Raw genomic sequence first — 22,880 nt, forward strand, 5'->3', positions numbered from 1 at the left:
GCTAGAAACTCACGAATAGGCGACCATCGCTAGTAAACTTTGCTAATCATGATTAGTGATATGCTAGTTCACTTGCTAATTCATGCCATATAAAACACATTGCTAGCGGACAGATTAGGCACTTGCTAATCATGCCTAAAAGAAGCTCCATGCTAGCGACCAGAATGCTAGGCTTCAAGGTGTGTAATTCATGCTAAAAACATGCTCAGCGTACACGTGAATGCCTAGTCACTTGCTAATCATGCTAGAAGAAACATGCTAGCAACATGATAGTCACTTGGTATAATCATGCTAGAGAAAAATGCTTATGCTAGCGACATGCTAGTCAATCTCGCTAATCATGCTAAAAACATGCTAGTCACTTGCTAATCATGCCTAAACGAAAACTTGCTAGCGAATGCTAGTCACTCGCTAATCATGCTAGAAAAAAAAACATGCTAGCGATGATGCTAGTCACGCGCACCTAGTAATCATGATTTAAAAAACATAGCTGAGTGACAGTGCCTAGTCACTTGTAGTAATCATGCTAGAAGGAAACATGTCCCTAACGACATGCTAGAGTCACTTGCTAATCATGCTACAGAAACATGCTAGCGACATGCTAGTACCTTGCCCTAATCATGCTAAGAGATTTGAGACATGCCTAGCGACAGTCGCTAGTCACTTGCTAATTCCGCTGCTTAGAAAAACCTGGCTAGCGACGTGACATGCTAGCGTCAATCGCTAACTAATGCTATTTTAAAAAAACCATGCTAGTGAAATAGCTAGTCACTTGCTAATCACATGCTAGACACATGCTAGCAACATGCTAGTCAATCGCTAATCATGCTAAAAACTTGCTTAGTGACATGCTAGTCACGTCACTAATCATGCTAAAAACATTGGCTAGGCGAAATGCTTCGTAGTCATTCGCTTATCATGCTAAAAGAACCATGCTAGCGACACTGCTAATAAGTCAACTCGCAATCATGCTTAATAAAAACTGCTAGCACTTGCTACTCATGCTAAATAAAAACATGCTAACGACATGCTAGCCGACACCACTCGCTAATCATGCTAAAAAACATGCTTTTCGCTAGTGACCTGCTAGTCAATCCGCTAATAATGCAAAAAAACATGCTAGTGACATGCTAGTTCACTCGCTAATCATGCTAAAACACATGCTAGCGACATGCTAAAGTCACTCGCTAATCATGCCTAAAAAAAACATGCGACTAGCGGACATGCTAGTCTTATCACTCGATAGTCCTTGCATCATGCTAGAAAACATGCTAGCGGGACATGCTAGTCACTTGCTAATCATAGCTAGAGGAAACATGCTAGCGACCATGCTAGTCACTCGTTAATCATGCTAAAAACCTGCTAGGCACTTCGCTAATCATGCTTAAAAACATGCTAGAGGACATGCTAGTCATTGCTAAATCATGCTAGAAACTCTCTAGCGAACATGATAGGCATCGGACATCCATGTCTAAAAACATGATAGCGACATGATAGTCAATTGCTACTCATGCTCGAAACCTGCTAGACGACATGCTAGTAACTTGCTAATTATGCTAGCAACAATGCTAGTAACTAGTCTTATAATGCTAGGAAACATGCTATAGTAACTTTGCTAATCATGGAATGACATGCCTAGTCAAATGCCCTGTATTTAAACTTCTTAAACTTTTCAAACTTTGCAAAAATTTCTAACACTTTTCAAAACTTTGCCAACTTAAAGTTTGTCTTGACGAACTTTTTTATCTAGTTTTATTTGTATTCCCTTGTTATTTTAGTGGAAGTAGCCTACATTTTGGGCTAAATTAATTTCTATGACATTTAAGCCCCATACTACATTTAAGCCCCATACTCGCGAGCCGCGATTCGTCATGATTCTTAACTTGTCCATAGGCTACATGAGAGGACCCTCTTTTCATTATTTTCCAGCTTGAGCAAGTAGTGGAGTAATGGAAGTGAGTATATACACATTTTAATAAACCAGCGAATAAAAATGTGTTGGACTGAGTCACTGCTGGCTGAATTTTACAGTCGATTTCCACAACAAGAATAGCTATCTATCCCCCCCCCTCACAAAAAAACATATCATACAACAACTACTTCATCAACTAAAAAAATTCATTCAGTTTTGTATGTACTGGCAAAGTGATTCTATTTCGTTTTTTAAGCTAATTTAGAAAAACATTTGAAGCATTTTTATTCGTTAAAAATATTTGTTTTTTTTTTTTTTTTTTTTTTTTTTTTTTTTAAAGCGAGCAAGCAGCCATCGGCAGACAGTAAGCTGATCATAGCCTATGTTTGAACAATTTAGCATTCTCAAATGATCACGATTTGCCTAAAATAAAATCTATAGATAAAACAGTTCAAGCATACAATTTAAACATTTAACCTAGATAAATGTGCGCTATATCCAACAGTTTGTGCCGAGAGTGCAAGCTAAAGCGGGCTTTGCAGAACAGGCAGATGACTTTCACTTCTTTCAGTGGATACGCCGTCATTTTTGCACATAAACGGTAAGAGTAATGCATCATTCGTAGCTGTTAAGGGTCTACAAAACGTTGTGCTTTTAAGTAAAGAAAACAAACATGTGCTTTCTGCCAGGAGCGCTTCACAAAAATGAACCGAAACTAAGCGAATGCATGCCTCACAGACATGATAAATATATATAGAGTAGGTGATATCAGGTAAAATGGGCCATCAGGTAAAATGGGCCATTTAAGGTTTGGGGGTCCCAGCCCCTCTGGAATTTAGAACCAATGACTACAAAGGATTTCAAACTGTTGTCTTAACTGTGCTTGACAAGTAACAGGTGATTTGATTGGTTTATGGTTGCTATGGTGGGTGGGGCAATAATTATCATCAAGACTGCACCAGAAAGCTGCATGGTAAGTAGCCTGGCATAGCAAATCTAACTAAACTATTATAAGGATGATAAATCAATAAATAAAAAAAAAAAAAAACATGCACATAAAAAAAACTATGCATAATATCTGTCTTGATGGCATCCATCGAAATAATGTTGTTAGTTTGGTATAGGAACATATTTTTTTAAAAAGTGATGTTTTTCTTGGCGGCCCAATTTACCTTAACCCACTGAGGTAAAATGGGCCACATGGTTTCAGCTAAAATGGGCCATCATCTGTGTCACACATACACACACACACTCACCATGACCCCCCCAAAAGTAATAATGGTAGTAGATAATTAATTTACAGTGAGTATGACAAACGAGAAGGAAGCGAGAGGAGAGGAGAGGAGAGGAGAGAGGGAGAAGGAAAGAGAGAGAAAGTGAGAGGAGGAAGGATGAGAGAGGAGACAAGCAGAGGAGACAGGAAGTGAGAGAACAGGTGAGGAGAAAGGAAAGCAACAACTGAATGCAGAGGAAAAGAAACAGACAGAAAGATAGAAAAGAGAGGAGGAGCAAGGACCAGAGAGGAAAGGATACAGAGATAAAACAGGGAGGGAAAGTAAGGCCAAACAACTACAATCTGTGGAAAGAGGAGAGGATGAAGGGGGCCTTAGATGAATACAGGGAGGGAGTGAAGAAAGGAATTACAGTGAGTGTGCACCTCTTATATTAAAACAAAAAAGTCATCCAGCAAGCAACCAGCCAAGCAAGCCAGCAAGTACCTGGGCAGCAAGCAACCAAAAGGGAAAAAAAAAAACAGGGCAAGAGAAGCAAATCACCTTGCAAAGCCTGCAACACCCACTATGGTGACCCAAATGACCCTAAGGCTACTGAGGAATGGGTAAAATGTGATCCATGTTCTGCCTGGTTTCATGAGAGCTGTGGTGAAGAGAATGGTATCTGTGATGACGATGGTTTCATTTGCAAAGACTGTGTTTGAAAAATGTTTACATCACACACACAAATCAGTTATCAATTTTGAATGTGAATTTTTGTAATTTGCACATTTCCTTCTAAATGTATTGTTCACACACACACACCACTGACATCAGTTCACTGATCTATGTTGTTCCAAAATGGGCTTTTTTAATTGCACATTTGAATATGTATTTTTTTTTTTTAATGGCACATATGAATATGTTTGTTTAATGCAGTTTAAATGTTATGTGGCTGTATAAGCAGTTGTGTTTTAAAATTAAAATTGATGATAAATTACTAATTCCTTTGCAGTTTGACTGGCCCATTGTACCCGTGAAACAGCTGGCCCATTTTAAGCCTGAAACTGCTCATGCAAAAACAGTTGGCACAACTGATGTTTCAAGAACTGTAGGGCCTAAATAATTCTATTTTATTACATAATTTCAAACACAAAAATTATCAAAAACAGTCATATTAATCTAAATACACATGGAATAGGCATATATGGTATTGTATTATTGTCCCAAAATCGATTTACCCAAAAAGTGGCCCAATTTAGCTGATATCACAAAAATACTACTTAAAGAGAAAAAAAAAAAAAAACAAAACATAAACATCCACCTAAAGGTGCGTCTAACGAAGAGATGGCGAGTCAGGATCAGCAACTTCATCCTTGACCTGTACACCATTGACAGACTCAGAAAACACTATTTATTATTAAATAATTCCAATATCTCCTTCCGTGTATTTCCCCCGTCACATTTATGGTAATCAACGTTTGCCGATGCTTTGCGGCAAGCTTGAGCCTATTGCGTGTATTTGAATGCAGAACTGTTCAGCTGCGCTGCTGCTGCGGGACAATAAACACCGCGAGCCGCTGACAGTCGCGGTAGCACGGTCTCCTGTTGTTTCCACCAGCGCGGAAACACTAATTGATGGATGTCTAAAATATAAAAAATGAGAAGCCTGAGGCCCGGCCCGCCGCTGAACTATGGCGGGGAAATTGGCCCGAAGCCCAAACCCAACAGAAGCAAAAAAAAATAGGCGTAAAAAAAAAGTCTTCTAGAAAAGCAGGGTTCTAGATCAGCCTAAAGTTTAACTTTTAAAACTGTCATCCTAACAAACAGCTTTACTGATTCTTATGTCTATGTCAGCTATGGCCATTTTAGTCTTTCAAAGGACAAATTGGGTGGAAAAACAGTAAAACGACATAAAATGCCGGCCAGGAGTGAGGCCCTGTGCTGTCGCACACTCCGCACAACCGTACGGATTATGAAGTAATTTTTACGACGTATAAATCTTTCGGTTAGTAAAACCGTCTCTGTCTATAGTATTAAAGACTATAGTACAACATTATATTAGCCTCTTTAAATACATTTTTAAATTCTAAATTATGGTCCCTGGATCAGGATGATACTCTAGTAATAAAGTAGCTGTGGTAGCAGATCAAGTATCAATTCTGCTTAAAAAGATGCAATCTAACCCTGTTTACATGAAATAAGCCTGCTCCCTAGCAGGTTTAAGCTTACGTACCTGTTGCTATGACAGCAACTCCGGGATGAGCTTCGAAGAACCAAATGATCCAAGATCATAACAAATCAATCAAATCCAGCTAACCGAGCTAGCGAGGTACGAAGGACGGCCCCTGGACTATAGCCTATTGTTTGCGATTGTGGTTGCGGAATAAATACTGCTGTTGGTTTAAGAGAAATGGGCCATTGCCCATTGGAATTTCACTGCTCATACACATTTTCATTCGTTTGTTTTAGCAGTTTCCATAATGTAGACAGATGTAGCACAAGTCTTCGGTAATAATTTGTATAATAAAAGCCTATAATAAATCGGTACACTGGAGGTGGTAAAATACACCATGTAAGAGTCCACATGTAAACCCTAATAAGTTAAGACTACTCAAATGATTTGATTAAAGTGGTTGCGTAAGTAAAATTGAGTAATGGCAAAATTGACAACTCAATTCAATTGAGTTGACCTAATGTTGGTCTCTTCATTGAATTAACTTAAATGTTCAAGTACAGATAACTTAAGGCAAATAGACTTAACTTAATTTTCGAGTTTTATATGGTTGTTTACTTGTTTTAATGATTTATAAATAATTTAATACAAATATTGTATTTCCATAAACTGCTTTATTTGGTTTATACATTTACATTAATTTAGGAAACATTGCTCACATCAAGCTTATATTTTTAAGCCACATTAAGACACTTGAACGGCACTTTAAGCTCATATTTTTAACAGTAAGCTCATTTTTAACTGTAAGCTGCATTTTTAAGTCACATAAAAAAAAAATAAGCTCATGTTTAACAGTAAGCTAACATTTTTACAAAACATTGAGCTCACATTAAAAAAAAACAGTAAGCTCATATTCATAACAGTAAGCTCACAATTTACAAAACAAGCAAAACAGTAAGCTAATTTTTAAAAGACACATGAGTAAAACTTAATAAATCTTAATAGTAAACTCATTTTTAACAGTCTCATTTTCAAAAGACCATGTGTAATGTAAATGTGTTGCTATTAAAAGTGCGCCATGCAATTTCTCCATTTTAACCAAACAGCTGGTTTGCCAACAACTGTGTTTTAGGCTGCAGGTCTTTCTGCCCCAAGGAAAGTAGAATGCGCTGAATGAAGTCAAACGTGTATCTCAGCGACTTTGGGTAACTCAGGTGCAATGCATAAATTAGTCCCGAACAGAAGGCACATTGCTTCAGGAAGGTCATGTAGATTGTCCATCACTAATTTTCCCTCGATTACTATTCCAATCGAAGAGGGAGACGAATGCAGAGAGTTGAGGGGCTTAAGAGTCGTCCCATCTTCAACTATCACAATCCCCACTGGCACATCAAGAATTGAGCTGTGATCATCAGACATCTAGTGAATAAACATTAACAAATTAAAATTCACATACATGCAAGCTAATTTACATTTCAAAAGTTGCAACTTAAAGGGTTAGTTCACCCAAAAATGAAAATTCTGTCAGTAATTACTCACCCTCATGTCGTTCCAACCCCGTAAGACTATCGTTCATCTTCGGAACACAAATTAAAAATATTTTTGATGAAACCTGAGAGCTGTCTCACTGCTCCATCGGCTTCTCTGTAATTTAAACTTGCCAGTCCAGAAAGTTTTAAAAGACATTTTAAAATAGTCCAAGTGACCGCAGTGGCTCAACCTGAAGTTTATCAAGCGACGAGAACACTTTTTTGTTTGCAAAAAACAAACAAAAATAGCGACTTTAAGTATTCATTTTCCTCTTTGTTTCTCTGAGTGAGTTCATGTAGTGTAACAGCGCAGCGCTTCTGGGCTGAGCCTACAATCTGACCCAGAAGCACTGCGCTGTTACACTACATGAACTCACTCAGAGAAACAAAGAGGAAAATGAATAGTTGAATAAAGACGTTATTTTTGTTTTTTGCGCACAAAAAGTATTCTCGTCGCTTGATAAACTTCAGGTTGAGCCACTGTCACTTGGACTATTTTAACAATGTTTTTACTAACTTTCTGGGCCAGCAAGTTACAATTACAATAGAAACCTATGGAGGAGTGAGACAGCTCTAAGATTTTATGAAATATATCTTAATTTGTGTTCCGAAGATGAATGAAAGTATTACAGGTTTGGAACAACATAAGAGTGAGTAATTACTGACAGAATTTTTTATTTTTTTCTTACACATTCACACTATCTCTCACAAACACTGTATCAATCTCAATCTAAAGGGTTAGTTCACCCAAATTGAAAATTCTGTCATTAATTACTCACCCTTGTGTCGTTGCACATCTGTAAGACCTACGTTCATCTCCGGAACATAAATGAAAATATTTTTAATGAAACCCATGAGGTTTTAGTCCCTCCTTACTAGAGATCCAATGCAATTACCAATTTCAAGGTCCAAAAAGGTATGAAAGACATCATTAATCCATGTGACTTCAGTGGTTTAACCTCAATTTAATGAAGCTACTCAAGTGCTTTGTTTGCGCAAAAAAAAAGTACTACTTTATTTACAAAATATAATCTCCAACGCACGTTCACGCAATTACATCTGCTCTCGCATGAACACAAAACTCAAGCATTGTGGTGCTATGTGAGTAGTGCTCACGTGCGAATCTGAACACACATGCTATACTCTCATGAACGGGCATTGCAGATAAACATTTTCAAAAATACACTGGTAAATTATGTTTTTTTGCACAAACATAGCACTCGTTTTGCTTCATAAAATTGAGGTTAAACCACTGGAGTACTGTAGTACAGAGTACTGTAACAAAGTCTTTCCTATCATCCTTGAAAGTGTAGTTGCGTTGGATGTCAATGGAGGGTCAGAAAGTTACCGAATTTCATAAAAAAATCTATTGTGTCTTGAAGATGGAACGACAAGGGTGACAGAATTTATTTTTGAGTGAATTTAGATTAATACAGTGTGTGTGTGTGTGTGTGTGTGTGTGTGTGTGTGTGTGACAGATCGCGAATGTGTGAGAGAGTGTGTATAGAGGGTGAGAGAGTGTCTTTTGGACATTTTCTCCTTGGAATACTTACCAAACATATCTTAAAGAAAGCAGTAGAGTCATCTCCAAACCAAAGGGGTAGTCCTTGAAGCACCAGAGTTCGGACTTCTGTTGGCTCTGATAGCTTGTGTGGAAAAAATAAAATCGTATTAAATCCAACCACTTGATATTAATACATTATAAAAGCCTTTAAAACATTTACTCAGAGATCAACTATGAAGTGTATATTGCAGTTTATACAGGTTTCACATCAATCTACTTTCTTCTAAGATATATCTAGGATAAATTATTGGGACTTCTAACTAACCTTTGTTTGCTTCAGAAGGTTCATCAAGAGCTGACCAGCAACTCCCTTTTTGGCTCTGAAAATGTCCAAGAGGCATGTACTATGTTGGTCAAGGGTCTCGTAAAATTCCCTTTTCAAGTTCTTACCAGCAATCCTATTAAACTCCATGTAGATCTGAAAAAATTAAGAAGGGGCAAGTAATGACATGCATGCATGGTATGCTTGATTATTTTTTAAGATATCAACAGGTTCATCCCAGTCCAAGTTACAAAAATGTGTTGACCTAAAAAGAAAAGGTTCATTATTTACAATTAAAAGGATTTTTAATTCAAGACTGAAAATTTGCTGTCAATTTACTCACACTCAGGCCATCCAAGATGTGGGTGACTTTATTTAGTAGAACATTAAAGAAGATTTTTAGCTGAAACCATTGTCTTTGGTGATATATAACGCAAGCCAACATTAACCATCTCTTTGAGGGTCAAAAAAAAACATGTACAAGCAAAACAAAATTAATAACTGTGGCTCCTGACGATACATTGGTGTCTTAAGAAACCAAAACGATAAGTCTATGCAAGAAACTAAACACACATTTTTTTTTTCTATATATATATATATATATATATATATATATATATATATAATATATATATATATATATATATATATATATATATTATATATATGTTTTTTTATGTTTTTAAAAGAAGTATCTTCTGCTCACCAAGGCTGCATTTATTTGATTAAAAATACAAACAAAAACAGGAATATATTGTGAAATATTATTCCTGTCATCAAAGCTGAATTTTCAGCATCATTACTCCAGTCTTCGGTGTCACATGATCTTCAGAAATCATTCTAATATGATGATTTGATGATCAAGAAACATTCATTATTATCAATGCTGAAAACAGTTGTGAACAAATTTCTTTCAAAATTCTTTGATGAATAGAAAGTTCAAAAGAACAGCATTTATTTAAAATAGAATATTTAACATTATAAAGTGTTTTTACTGTAACTTTTGATCCGTTTAACTCATTGTTGATGAATAAAAGTTTACTGACCCCAAACTTTTGAAGGGTAGTGTTTAATGTAACAAAAGCTTTAGATTTCAGATAAATGCTGTTCTTTTGAACTTTCTATTCATCATAGCATCATGAAATAAAAATGTAAATAACTGTTTTCAACATTGATGATAATCAGAAATGTTTCTTGAGCAGCAAATCATCATATTAGAATGATTTCTGAAGATATTGTGACACTGAAAACTGGAGTAATGATGCTGAAAATTCTCCTTTAAATCACACAAATAATTTATTTTAAAAGTATATTAAAATAGAAAACCATATTTTAAAGTGTAATATTTCAAAATATTACTGTTTTTGTATTCTTGATCAAATAAATGCAGCCTTGATGAGTAGAAGAGACTTCTTTTAAAAATTTTTTTAAAAAGTAATGCGTCCAAACTTGACCAGTACTGTATTTCTTGGATGGCCTGAGGTTGAGTAAATTAAGAGCAAATTAAAACGGTTTTCATTATGAGGGTTATAGGTAATCTAAACTTTATTTTTGTTAGTCACTATTAGCCACTAGAGTTTTAATAAATCTTAATAATTTAAAAATATATATTTTAACAATTTTATATTTTATAAATATATAAATTTTGAAAATATTTATTTTAACAAATTCACAAAGTTTACTTTTAGTGGTAACACAGCTTGTCACTGGGGTATTTACTCTCAAAGGAACACCTTTATACTTTTTTTTTGTTGTTTGTTTTTTTTTTTTACATATTTAAAACGACAATCTGTTACCTGACAGTGAAAATTATAGTCTACAAATCACTCATGGGGGGACATGGCAAATAGACACAGCTCTGCTAATGGTAACTTGTTAAAGAAGAAAATAAAAAATATAAAATCCATAGATGCATTTAAAAACTACTGTAAAAAGAATAATTAATATTATGCACCAGGGACACGTTACATCCACATAACTATTAATTAATAATATATCTCTGTAAATGTGTCGCAGGCGGGAAAAAGGTCTGCGGTTTTTAGTGAACATGAACCGCCAAAAGAAATTCTTAAAACGATTAACGTTAGGCCTAAGTCAGTATTCACGCGGCTGCCCAATTTTACACCAAAAAAAAAAAAAAACGTCATTTCACAAATTACACACAGAGACATTTCAGTGTGTCTGTAAATAGATTTTTCTCGAAGTTTGAGCCGCAATATCATGCTAAGGCCTATTGTAAACTAACAGCGCTAGTCTGTAAAACAATTGCTAGGTTTGGAAGTTGGGTGATTTTAACTTTAAAGCCATTTATACCTTGTCCATCCGTATAAAAATAAAACATTTAACAGACAATAAAGCAAAATGTACAGGCGTGTTATAGATGAACTTACCAGCGGAACGTCACTCCTGTGGCCTCACGACTCCTCGTCTGCTTCATAACCGCCTGCCTGCTACTGTCCCTGCGGGAGGAAAACGGGAAATTCACATGTTCTTACAGAAAGTTAGTAACACAAACGTGTTTATAACGCGAAAATACACGAAGTCAACGAAGTACAATTTAAAATATATTTTACCATTATTCTACCTACCACCGTACTCTGAGTCTTTCACGACGACTCTCTTCCCGCCTGCTTCGCCGCCTGTGTGGCTGCTTGTGCCGCTGGCCCGCTGCCAGAGTAAAACGGTAAAGTGTTTTCACCATGCAAATAACATTACAATAAAACGTATAAGGAAATCAAAAAAAATGTGTGTATATTTATGCGTTGCGTTTAAATCTTTACTTACCTATTTAACTTTATTATTTAGTTCTTCTTTCAGGTGGCTCTGCAAATGACTCCGTTCTGGCCTGCAGTCAGTGCTGCGTCTTCAGCAAATTCGACAAAAAATTCCCGCCTTGTGTTATATTGGCCAATCGGCGCTGTTGTCAAGGCAGAATTTCAAGCACGACCAATCATTTTTAAACAGAGATGTAGCGAATAATTTAAATAAATGGAAAATTCTGAGTTTAATAACACTTAAAATCTTAATTCAAAAGATTTTTACTGCCAATGAGTAAGTTAAAACACACCTGTTTAAGTTTTGATGGCAAAACTGTGTGTTATAAGTAATGTGAAGTTATGTTAACTTGATTTCTTTATTAATGACAACATTAGGGTTTACAGTGTGATGTGCTCACTGGTGAAAGTACCCGAATACCTGAAATGCAAAAGTAAATTTCTAAAGTGACAAATTGAGCAAAAATAAAGTGACCAGTTTAACCATTATACAGCATGACGAAAATGTGACTAAAACGTTCATCCATTTAATTGACTTAAACGTCCCTAAACAAAAACAGGACAAGGTTGACTAAATATCTAAAAATGTGCATTTGACTAAGACTAAATTAAAAATGGCCGCCAAAATGAATACTGCTGTACGGTTAACCCTCTGGAGTCTAAGGGTATTTTTGGGGCCTGGAGAAGTTTTGTCATGCCCTGACATTTGTGCTTTTTTCAGTTTCTTATAAATATCTAAATGGCTAAAGTCTAATCTCACTGTAATCAGCACAAACTGGGCTATAATAATAATAATAATAATATGTGAGCAGCATGTATGTACATGATTGTGAGAAGAGATGAAAAAAAAAATATGCGTGGTTAGTGAAAAACTAAAAATGTTAAATCACTTGAATAAGGCAATAAAACACACAGAAAATTGGTTCCCAGGACTTTTGAGAACTGGCGCTTGTAGCCTAGAATTATTTTTTCTAAATGATGTGAAAATCATCTTGTTTACTCACTTACAGAAAACAATATATTGATTTAAATTTTCTAAGACACTTTTTGTTGGTAAAAGTCATATGCGAGTAGGCGTCAACTATCATGAATTCACACCTGAGAAGACAAAGGCCTGCATAATGAGCTGCATAAAGAGCCATTCAGTCAGCTGTGTCACTGAGAGGGATGAGTTACAAGAAAGAATGTGAGGACAAAAATAAATGTATATAATTTATGTTTGTAGTTTATTCAGAATATATTTAATTATCCCACAAACAATTTAATATTCACTTGTGAGTGCAGTTAAACAGTTTATTAGGAACAATCAAAAGCTGACTTTCAAACTGAATTTTTTGCATCATTACTCCAGTCACACAATCCTTCAGAAATCCTTTTAAAAAACAAATAAACATTTATCATAATCATTTCTTGTTTGATTATTATCATTATTATTATTAATGTTGAAAAGAGCTGAGAATATTTTTCAGGTTTTTTAGGGGGGATAAATTGAAATAACAGCAATGTTTGTTACATTTGTTACAGTTACATTTATTGGTACATTTATATTATTTACATGAAGCTTTTGAATGGTATAGTAGTGTATATTGTTATTGAACCTTCATAATATTTCACTTGATTATACATTTAGTCAGGAATTATAGTTTGAAAAAACAAAAGTCTTTGGAAAAAAGTCTAACTAGTAAAATGTTACACGTTATGTGAAAACTACAAGTATATAAATAAATAAAAAGACTTACTCATGTTTATGATCTCTGCTGAATAAAGTGCTTCATTCTTTTTTTGAGGAAATCCAAATCTCTAATCCTCAACCACATCATATCTTTTTGGGGTGAATTATGTCTTATTCCTCTCATTGCGAAGCAAACAGTAAAATAAAAATAAAAAAAAATTGAATAAGCAATCTCGCATCCAAGCCCCTCTTCAGTTTGAACCTAAACAATCAACCCTAAAATGAAACATTTGAATCTCAAAAGCTCTCTCTCAGCGCGGGGGCGTGGTCACATTAGAAGATAATGAAGGGAGACGTGAAAAACGGACATCGCGTTGTTTTCATATGGATTACTTTATCACAGAATTGTTTAGTTTAAAAGTAGACATGTCAGGCTTTCTATAGATCTCTCTCTTCTGTCTCTGTGTTGAGTATTCACTGAGTTACAGTTCATTTTAATGAAGCGTTTGTAACTGAAGATCAGCGCAGACAAAGGCTGCAGACAGCACTCCTGGTTTGTTATCTTAATTTTATAAGTGCACAAAGTTTTGTTGTTATTATGTCTGTATACAAAAAAAAAAAAAAAAAAAAAAAGTAGACCCTTTACAGATTCGATTGATGTATTGCTCTTATCTGTACGATCAAAACTGAAAGTGTAATTTAAGTTCTTTTCGGGGTTATCAGGAGAAAATGTCCCGAAACGCACGCGTTAATCGACTTCAGAGGGTTAATAATATTGTGAAAAGTCAAGTTCTAGACTAAAATGAGACTTAACCAACTAAAACTTGACAAACTAAATGGGATAAGGTTGACAAAATGAAAACTAAGGACATTTAACACGGGACTGACAAACACTTAAATTAAAAGTTTGCTAATCAATGTTTTCAGGATCATTAGACTTGATGATCACTGCATTGAGTATTCACACCGCACTCAGAAGTGACTGCCGCGATCGTTTCGACTTTATTTTTGCTGCGCTGCTCACACTGAATTAGGGCTGCATGATTATGACAAAAAAAGCGATTAATCCCTTGAAATTGTAATTTCGATTATTAATTACGATTATCACAATTTACATTGAATAATGTTTATACCACTGTTTGATGAAACTGCATGCCATAGTTTATGAAAATAAACAAGCTGAGAGCTCTTACTGAAAAACTTGGTGTTTTTCTGTTGTATTAAGCCTCAAATGTCAATACATCGGATTGGCTAAGATTAAAACAGTGGGAAACACTCTTAAGATAACATGTAGAAAGAAAAAAAACGCAATAACATAAGTGCACTTTGAACGATTAATTGCCACTTTGAACGGTTACATAACTGTGGCATCCATAATTGTAATCGCAATTAGAAATTCGATTAATTGTGCAGCCCTACACTGAATCAATTAAAGCCACAGTGCAGACAGGAGTAAACACGAAAAAGAAACTTCACTATGAAGTGAAATAATTCACAGACCACCATGACTACCCAACCAAAAAAAAATAAAAAAAAAAAAAAAAAAAAAAAAAAAAAAAAAAAAAAACCTTAATATGCACAAAGACACCTCATTGTCAGGAGCTTTTGGCTCGTTTGAATGATTAAAATAGTATATGCATCTTCACGTTGATATTACTTCATGATGCAAACTGCACTATATAGCATGTTATATGCATGTGTTATGTAATCAAAATCACATTAGAGACAGTTGTCGGAGAACGTAACCGAATGAACAATACTAGTCTGTATTTGCAGCACACACGGTTCAGCGGTGCGCGCGACAAACGCTGCCAGTGTGGAAGCAATGTGCGCTCTACTTGCTCATCCAGTGTGAAACCGGCGTAAGGCGCGAATTTTACACAGCATTTTGCGCTCTTAAAGAGGTGCACAGAAGGCGACGGGATGACAAAAAAAAAAAAGTGCATGCACAAGTGTTCCAACATTTTAGCGACAGTCCCACATACTAGCTACATTACTTACGGAAGAAACGCAATGAGATACTACCGTTTAAAAAAAAAAAAAAATACAAAAAAAAAAAAAAAAAATACAGTAGCAACGCCTGCACTGGAGCCTAAACCGCGTTTAAAAGCTAATGTGTAGTTTCTTATTTCAAAGCAGCATGCAACCTACAGATTTGTATACGGCATCTATAGCTGTTCCGGTTTAATTAGCGATGCATGTGTTTGACTTACCAATATCAGACTCACAGAACACCCGTTGAGGGTGTCTTTGAAGACAAGTACAGCCCTCGGCCACCTGCTCGTTCAGTCCCACAGACAGTTAGAACAGCAGCCCTAGAGTCACAGCAACAGACAGCGGGACACTCATCCTCACAGCACAAGATTAAACAATTTACTAACGGTGTGGACCAAAAAGAGTTTTCGTTCTCTCTCTAGAAATCTCTAAAAGTAGCATCTTATATAGCTCTTATATCTCCCGCCCATCTGACCTCACCAACAGAGTTGCCAGGTGCGCCCAATCGCCGGGGGTTAAAGTACAAAAAAAAACAAAAAAAAAAAAAAACGGAATTGGCAACACTGCTCATGAACCACACCTCACTTACTACGGTGGCCGAGAGAGCTCAACGCGCCGCAACTTAAGAAAACGCATGCAAATAGAAAAAGCACCAGCAAATTTAGAAAACATCTCCATCAGTAGCCGTTGTAGTCGTTGTCTGATTGGCTTGAGTAGACGGTGGGTGGAGTCCACGTATTTGTCACAAATGCTTGCAACTATCTACAAATGCACAGGAAGCGATTCACAAATAAATGCCAGGCAAAGTTGTGGTTGTGACATAAATATATACGCGTGAATATGTTTTTTTTATTTGCAAATCTCGTTTTATTTATTCATCAATTGAATTCAGGTTTGTGAAACTTTAAGATTTATTTGTGGATCTCATTCTATTTATTTGTCAATAAATAGGTTTAAATTTTGTTTATCTGTAGATCATAATTTATTTGGAACCAAGCAACAATTCTATCTCCATACATGTGCAGCAAATACTCACACCACAACCAAATACAGAAAGGCGCTGCAAGTAATATGCACCATTGGGGAAATGGGAAAGTCTTGGCCTAATGGTTAGAGTCTTTGACTCCTAACCCTAAGGTTGTGGGTTCGAATCTTGGGCCGGCAATACAATGACTGAGGTGCTCTTGAGCAAGGCACCAAACCCCCAACTGCTTCCCGTGTGCCGTAGCATAAATGGCTGCCCACTGCTCTGGGCATGTGCACTTTGGATGGGTTAAATGCAGAGCACAAATTCTAAGTATGGGTCACCATACTTGGCTGTATGTCACATCACTTTCAATTTTTTTTATGATGCAATCAAACTTATAGCAAAATTTGGTAGTTCTGCATGTTGTTTCAGGGTAAGTATCATCTGAGGTCCTCTGACGGGTTGGCATCATCTCTTCTCAGGTGTTCTGGATCCAGACTGGAGCTTGTGTAAATCCTAGTGGCAAAACAGAGAAACAAATAGAGACATAATTAGCGTAGCTGCTGTTCCAGACAAGTAAAATTAATTCATTTAACCCAAGCTAAAGAATGTGCATTTGATCAGATATAACTGTAGTCCAAAATTATGAGATGCATTTGAATGCTTCACCAAAGAGAAGTGTTTTTAATCTGGATTTAAACAGTGTGTGTCTGAACCCCAAACATTATCAGGAAGGCTATTGCAGAGGTTGGGAATCCAAATTTGAAAAAGCTCTACCTCATTTAGCGGACTTTGCTATCCTAGGTACTACCAAATGTCCAGCATTTTGTGACCTTAGGGAGCGTGATGGATTGTAGCATGGTAGAAGACTAGTTAGGTACACAGGAGCTAAACCATTAAGGGCCTTAAGTAATATTTTGTAACCGATACAGAACTTAATAGGTAGCCAGTGCAAAGACTGTAGTAATAGGATCATATTTTCTTGACCTGGTAAGGACTCTAGCAGCTGCATTTAGGACTACCTGTAGTTTATTGAAGATGCAGGACAACCACCTAGCAGTGCATTACAATAGTCCAGTCTAGAGTGCATGAATGCATGAACTAGCTTTTTTGCATCAGAAAAAGGTAACATGTTTCATAGCTTGGCAATGGTTTCTATGATGGAAGAATGCTGTTTTTCTCTGTAATATCTCTGTCTTATCTGAATTTAATAGGAGAAAATTACTGGTCATCCTTTTACATTAACACTGTTAGCTTAGATAATTTAGAAGTTTCATCTGGTCTCGTTGAGATATATAGTTGAGTATCATCCACATAAGTGGAAACTAATATTACCAAGCAGCATCATGTATATTGAAAATAGCAGAGGACCTAGGACAGATCCTTGTGGCACTCCATATTTTACTGGTGATAAATGAGATGACTCCCCATTTAAATAAAGTGGCCGCAATCGGACAGGTAGGATCTATACCATCTTAAAGCCTGCCCTTAAATAACTGTATAGTTTTGTAATCGATCTAGGAGTATGTCGTGCTCTAGGGTGTCGAACGCAGGACTAAGGTAAAGGATAAAAAGCAGCCTTGGTCTGACACGAAGAAAGTCACTTGTAATTTTAACAAGTGCAGTTTCTGTGCTATGGTGGGGCCTGAAACCCGCTGAAATTTTTCATAGCAATCATTTTTTTGCAGGAAGGAGCACAATTGAGCAGACAACTTCCTAAAATCTTAGACAAATGGAAGATTTGAAATGGGTCTGTAATTTTCCAGTTCACTAGGATCTAGTTGTGGTTTCTTAAGAGGCTTAATAACCACCAGCTTGTATGGTTTTGGGACGTGACCCAAAGATAACGATGAGTTAATATTGAGCAGTTCTTCTGCTACAGGTAACAACTCAGTAACTTAGTGGGTACAGGATCTAATATAAACATGTTGTTGGTTTAGATGCAGTGATAAGTTTATTTAGCTCTTCCTGTCCTATAGTTGTAAAGCAATTCTAAAAAACTTCACAGTTTTCTTCCAAGGCGTTGTGCTGCGCACCTTATTGATCAGGCTCGTGAAGTCCCCCAGGGCCTGGCTTGCGTCCTCTGCTGTGGGTGTACCCAGGGTCCGTGGTGTCCCGGCACCGGCGTGAAGGACATCTGGGCAGATCGCGTCCTGGGTTCACCTGGCCGGTGCAGAGAAACACACGGAGTAGAGGTGGTGGGACTATTAGCAGCACGCTGTATACTTAACCCGGACTTGTGAGCGTCAGTCTGGGAGGTTTCCTGCACGGCTCTTTGCTCTCTCAGCTGGGCCTGCCTCTCCTCCAGGCCACAAATCTGCTTCACATCATCCAGCTTGAGCTGCACCAAATGCAGCTTGAACGTGTCCTCACCTGCACTCAAAAGGTAGACATCCACCATTAAAGCAAGTAACAGCGAGTAAAGCAATGGTAATGTGTGTGAATTGAGTATTAGCAGTGCACGCGGGATTAGTGGCAACCACCCTGGTGATGCTAATGGGCTATAAACTCATAGCGGACTCAGTAAATCAAAAAAAAAAAAAAAAACTAGTGATAAGGCACTCTGTTTTTGTAGAATACAATAGAGGACATATTCATGCATTATAGAAGTGAAAGTTATGGTGTATAAAATAGATTAAGAAAAAAAGACTAAAGAATTAACGTGATTGAACTCAAACTCAAGATACACAGCAACCAACAAGACCCTTCCTGTTTGTTGCTGCCATGTGTCTTGAGTTTGAGCGCCATCATGTTAACTGAACGTGAACACTGCCAACCACTAAAAGATCCACTACAATGATTACATAAGAGGAATAACAGGAACAAAGCAAGAAGTCTTTAAGAGAAGGCATAGCCAAAACAGTATCTTACTCCATTTTAAATTCTAAACTTGCCTAACAGGGAAAAACAAACAACAGAAAGACAATAACACTTCCTTAACTACCTAGCTTAACCAAAACAGGAGAAAGGAGTTAAAAGAAAAAAAGGGCACCCTCCTCCCTACAAATTATATGTCAATTTAACCAATGTTAAATAAAGAGCTATCAAAAGTCAGCAATATTGACAGTTAACAGTCTAGGTGGGAGCACAGCAACAGAACACTAACTACAACTCTAGCATAGATTTGACATTAAGCATCAGTTAGCAAATACCAAAAACAACTACCAACACTTGGTGTTGAGGCTGCAGAGAAGGTCCATATGGCAAGAAAGAAATGGCTCAAACCTTCTCCTTTCTTCTCTCTCTCAACTGTGCTTTCTTGATGGCTTTTATAGCTGGTTTCCTCTCTGGAGGAGCCAATGAATGAGGAGTTAGTTGGTCATCAGCAAATGAGTATCAGGTGCCAGTAATCAGCTCCTATTAGAACAGCAGCACAGGAGAGAAAAGAAAACTGAGAAAACACAAAAACTCTTTACTGACCCCAGAACAGTACAAATTACGTCACAGGACGTAACACCCCAATCACCAAGTTTATAACCCATGGCTTATAAACAATTAATACTTCACATGTACAGTACACTTTAGTCCCCATCACAGGCTCTGGAGAGCGAATCTGCCACCACATTCTCTGAGCCTTTCTTGTGTTTGATGTCCAAGTTGTATTCTTGCAGATAGAGTGACTAACGCATCAAACTCTGGTTCCCATTGCACATGCGAGAAAGGAAGACAAGAGGGTTATGGTCAGTGTAAACAACAAGAGGGGTACTACTACCTCCAACATACACTTCAAAATGCCTGAGGGCCATCACCAATGCCAGAACTTCCTTCTCGATGTTACTATAGTTTTGTTGAGACTTTAAAAATTTATTGGAAAAATAACAGACAGGATGCTCAATTCTTGCACCAGCTCCTACATCACTTGCGTCAACTTGAAAGGCAAAGAAAAGTTAGGAGCTGATAAAAGACCGGACTATAACAGATAAGGTGTTTGGCAGCATCACACTCTTACAAAATCCTCTATCCTTTTGCTTCAGTAGGCTTGACATAACCCTGACCAACCTTTTTATCAAGGTAAGATACAACACCTTTAGCAACCAAACCAAATTTAAACTTAACCTAAACTAAACTAACAAACAAAACATCCAAACCAAAGATGCAAACTTCACACTCATCTGAATATAAAAAGAATACATTGTCATTTAAGTAAGCTTCACAATTGGGCAGGCCTAGCAAAACTTTTTGCATAAGTCGTTGAAACGTGGCAGTTGTGTTTCGCATCCCAAAAGCCATACAGTTATACTGTAAGAAGTCATCAGGTGTTACAAATGCAGAGATCTCACACGTGCATGCTGTTAGTGGAACCTGCCAATAGCCTTTTAACAAACTTTGATGCACCAACTCTGTCCATGCAGTCTTCCATCCGTGGTAAGGGAAAGGAGTCAGGTTTTGTCATACTGTTTACTTTTCTATAATCTGTACAAAAGTGAAAAGTGTTGTCAGACTTTGGGACCAGAAGGCATGGAGAACTCCAGGGACTTTGGCTGGATACAGCCAGTCCATTTGTGAGCAGATAATCTACCTCTGATCTCATGATTGCTCGCTTTGTAGGATTCATTCTGTATGGATGTTGCTTGATTAGAATAGAATTGCCTACATTGATGTCATGAAACAACATACTTGTTCTACCAGGCACATCAGCAAACATTGTAGGATGTTTCCGTAACAACATTTCAACATCCTTACACTGGTCTTCAGGTAAATAAGATAAACAAGAGTCCAAACTACTCAGAATAGCTGAATTATTCAAACAAATATCAGGTGAATGAGGTTCAACTAACAATTCCTCAACATCAGGACTGCAAACGGGAGCAACTGTTACACTGGGTTTCAGTCTTGGTGAGGGAAGAGAGGTCTCGAAAGAATTACGTGCAACATAGCACTTTAACAAGTTAACGTGACACACTCTCTTTTTACAACGAAGATCGGGAGTATTTACAACATAGTCTGTCACTAAGTTTTTGCTTTGACTTTGAAAGATGTCCTACATAATCAATCAACAACTTTTCAAATGGCTCATCAATAACAGGAATTGGATCAAGGAGAGCTTTTGGGACAGTTTGATTTGGTTTGCCTGCACGCTGGCAGACATCAAAGTAGCAACAAAAATTAGACACAGTGGATCTTACTCCAGGCCAATAAAAGTGCTTTGTAATGCGCTGAAATGTTTTGTTGACACCGAGGTGCCCCACAAGAACATTTTCGTATGCCAATTTCAAAACTTGAGAACGGTAACTGGCAGGCACAACAACCTGATATACAGTCAACCAGTCATTATGGTCTGACGATCTTGGTTCCCATTTGCGCATTAAGAGTCCATCATCCCAAAAGTAACCTACCCTTGCTGTTAAAAGATTGCAATGATCTACTGCAAAACGAATGCATTTTGCAAGTGTAGGATCTGACTTCTGCGCAGCAGCAAGGTGTTCCTTGCCCCCCATGGAAGGAAGCTCAGCTGAAGGCAGAGGGACATGCTCAGACACCATTTCCAGTGGAACAGACAGCTTGCACTCTACTGACATGGGTTGCTCAGCCATGAAAGAATTTGAAAGATCAACTCCATCTTGAAACCTTCGTGACTGAGACCGAGTGACCACAAATGCTGGAAACACCATAGGAAGTTTCTTAACAAGATCTGTCACAATCATTGATCAAAGGGCCAGGACCGGCAGACCACGAGCTCAGATTTTTTTTTATACATACCAAATACCATATTTTCTATATTTTTTATGGCATATATAATTTCTTCTTCATTTAAAAATTTTTTACAATTAATTGCTATACAAAGAGTGGAATACAAACTTATATCTTACCTCATGTAGCCTTGAAGATTCCGCTGCTTTTGCTGTGTCAGAATTAATATTGGAAGCGTCAGAGTTAGAGACCTCCACTCTTTTAGTTGTGGGTTTATATATATATATATAAATAAATAAAAAACTAGACAAATATCCATTTTGTTTGTTTAGCATATATCTGCATCCATGCCATACTTTGAAATTCGCGAGTTTTGAGAGTATTATGCTTTAAAAAAATAAATAAATAAATAAATAATAATAATAATAATAATAATAATAATAATAATAATAAACACTTATAAACATTATTTAGCTTTAACTTACTCATTAAAATAATAAGATAATACAAATAAAATGAGAAAATGTGAACATATTCGTTTTATTAATAGCTCTGGCAAAATCAATTGGCTCTGGCTGGGATGTTAAAACAAATAAAAATCGCACCTTTCACAGTAGACACTGAGGGTTGTTCCGGTCAGGTTCGTTACTTGTTGCGGTTCTCGATGTGGTCTGTGAGTATTTGCAGCGCCTTTCTGTATTTGGTTGTGCTGTGAGTCTTTGCAGCGCATGTGTTGTCAAACTAATGAAGATATTTTCTTAATTTGCTGGTATTTTCTATTTGCACCGGGGTTTTTTCTCTCTCTCATTTGCAGAGCTCTCTCGGCCACCGCAATTACAATCACGCACATAAATAAAGCTGTGTCCGAAACCATCCGCTATATAGTGCACCATATCGGGTTTCAGCAATTTTGTAGTGATGTCTGATTTTCTGACACTGAACGACTTTATTCCCTACATTCGTCCACTACTTTTTACACACAATTAATTCTGATTTCGAGTGTACAACCGATGTACACTCGCTGAAGCACTATTTCCCACAATCCAATGCGGAGAAAGAAACCGACGAGCTGAGTGGGAGAGAGAGCGAGTTTTGAATGAGAGATGCCGTTTACATCTTTATTATTTCTGCTTTAATGTTTATTCATAGAGTTATTTATATTAAAATATTTTATGTAGGCAATAACT

General features: G+C 36.9%; 2 protein-coding genes and 1 long non-coding RNA gene across 5 annotated transcripts in view; 1 reads left to right on the forward strand and 2 right to left on the reverse strand.

Moving 5' to 3' along the window:
* The window catches only part of LOC109081043 (synapsin-2-like), a 211,337-nt gene that overhangs the window by 135,322 nt on the left and 53,135 nt on the right, over nucleotides 1–22,880 (forward strand). The gene's annotated exons all lie outside the window — the stretch shown is intronic.
* LOC109107235 (metalloproteinase inhibitor 3-like) overlaps nucleotides 1–22,880 on the reverse strand; it is a 90,991-nt gene that overhangs the window by 59,615 nt on the left and 8,496 nt on the right. The gene's annotated exons all lie outside the window — the stretch shown is intronic.
* LOC109110419 lies at nucleotides 5,954–15,561 on the reverse strand. Its single transcript, XR_006161067.1, has 7 exons — nucleotides 15,314–15,561; nucleotides 11,439–11,571; nucleotides 11,243–11,321; nucleotides 11,045–11,113; nucleotides 8,658–8,810; nucleotides 8,382–8,474; nucleotides 5,954–6,718 (listed from the first exon to the last, which is right to left on the reverse strand). It is a non-coding gene; the product is annotated as an uncharacterized LOC109110419 (long non-coding RNA).

Source organism: Cyprinus carpio, chromosome A11 (genome assembly GCF_018340385.1).
Source record: "Cyprinus carpio isolate SPL01 chromosome A11, ASM1834038v1, whole genome shotgun sequence".
NCBI classification, from domain to species: Eukaryota; Metazoa; Chordata; class Actinopteri; order Cypriniformes; family Cyprinidae; genus Cyprinus; species Cyprinus carpio.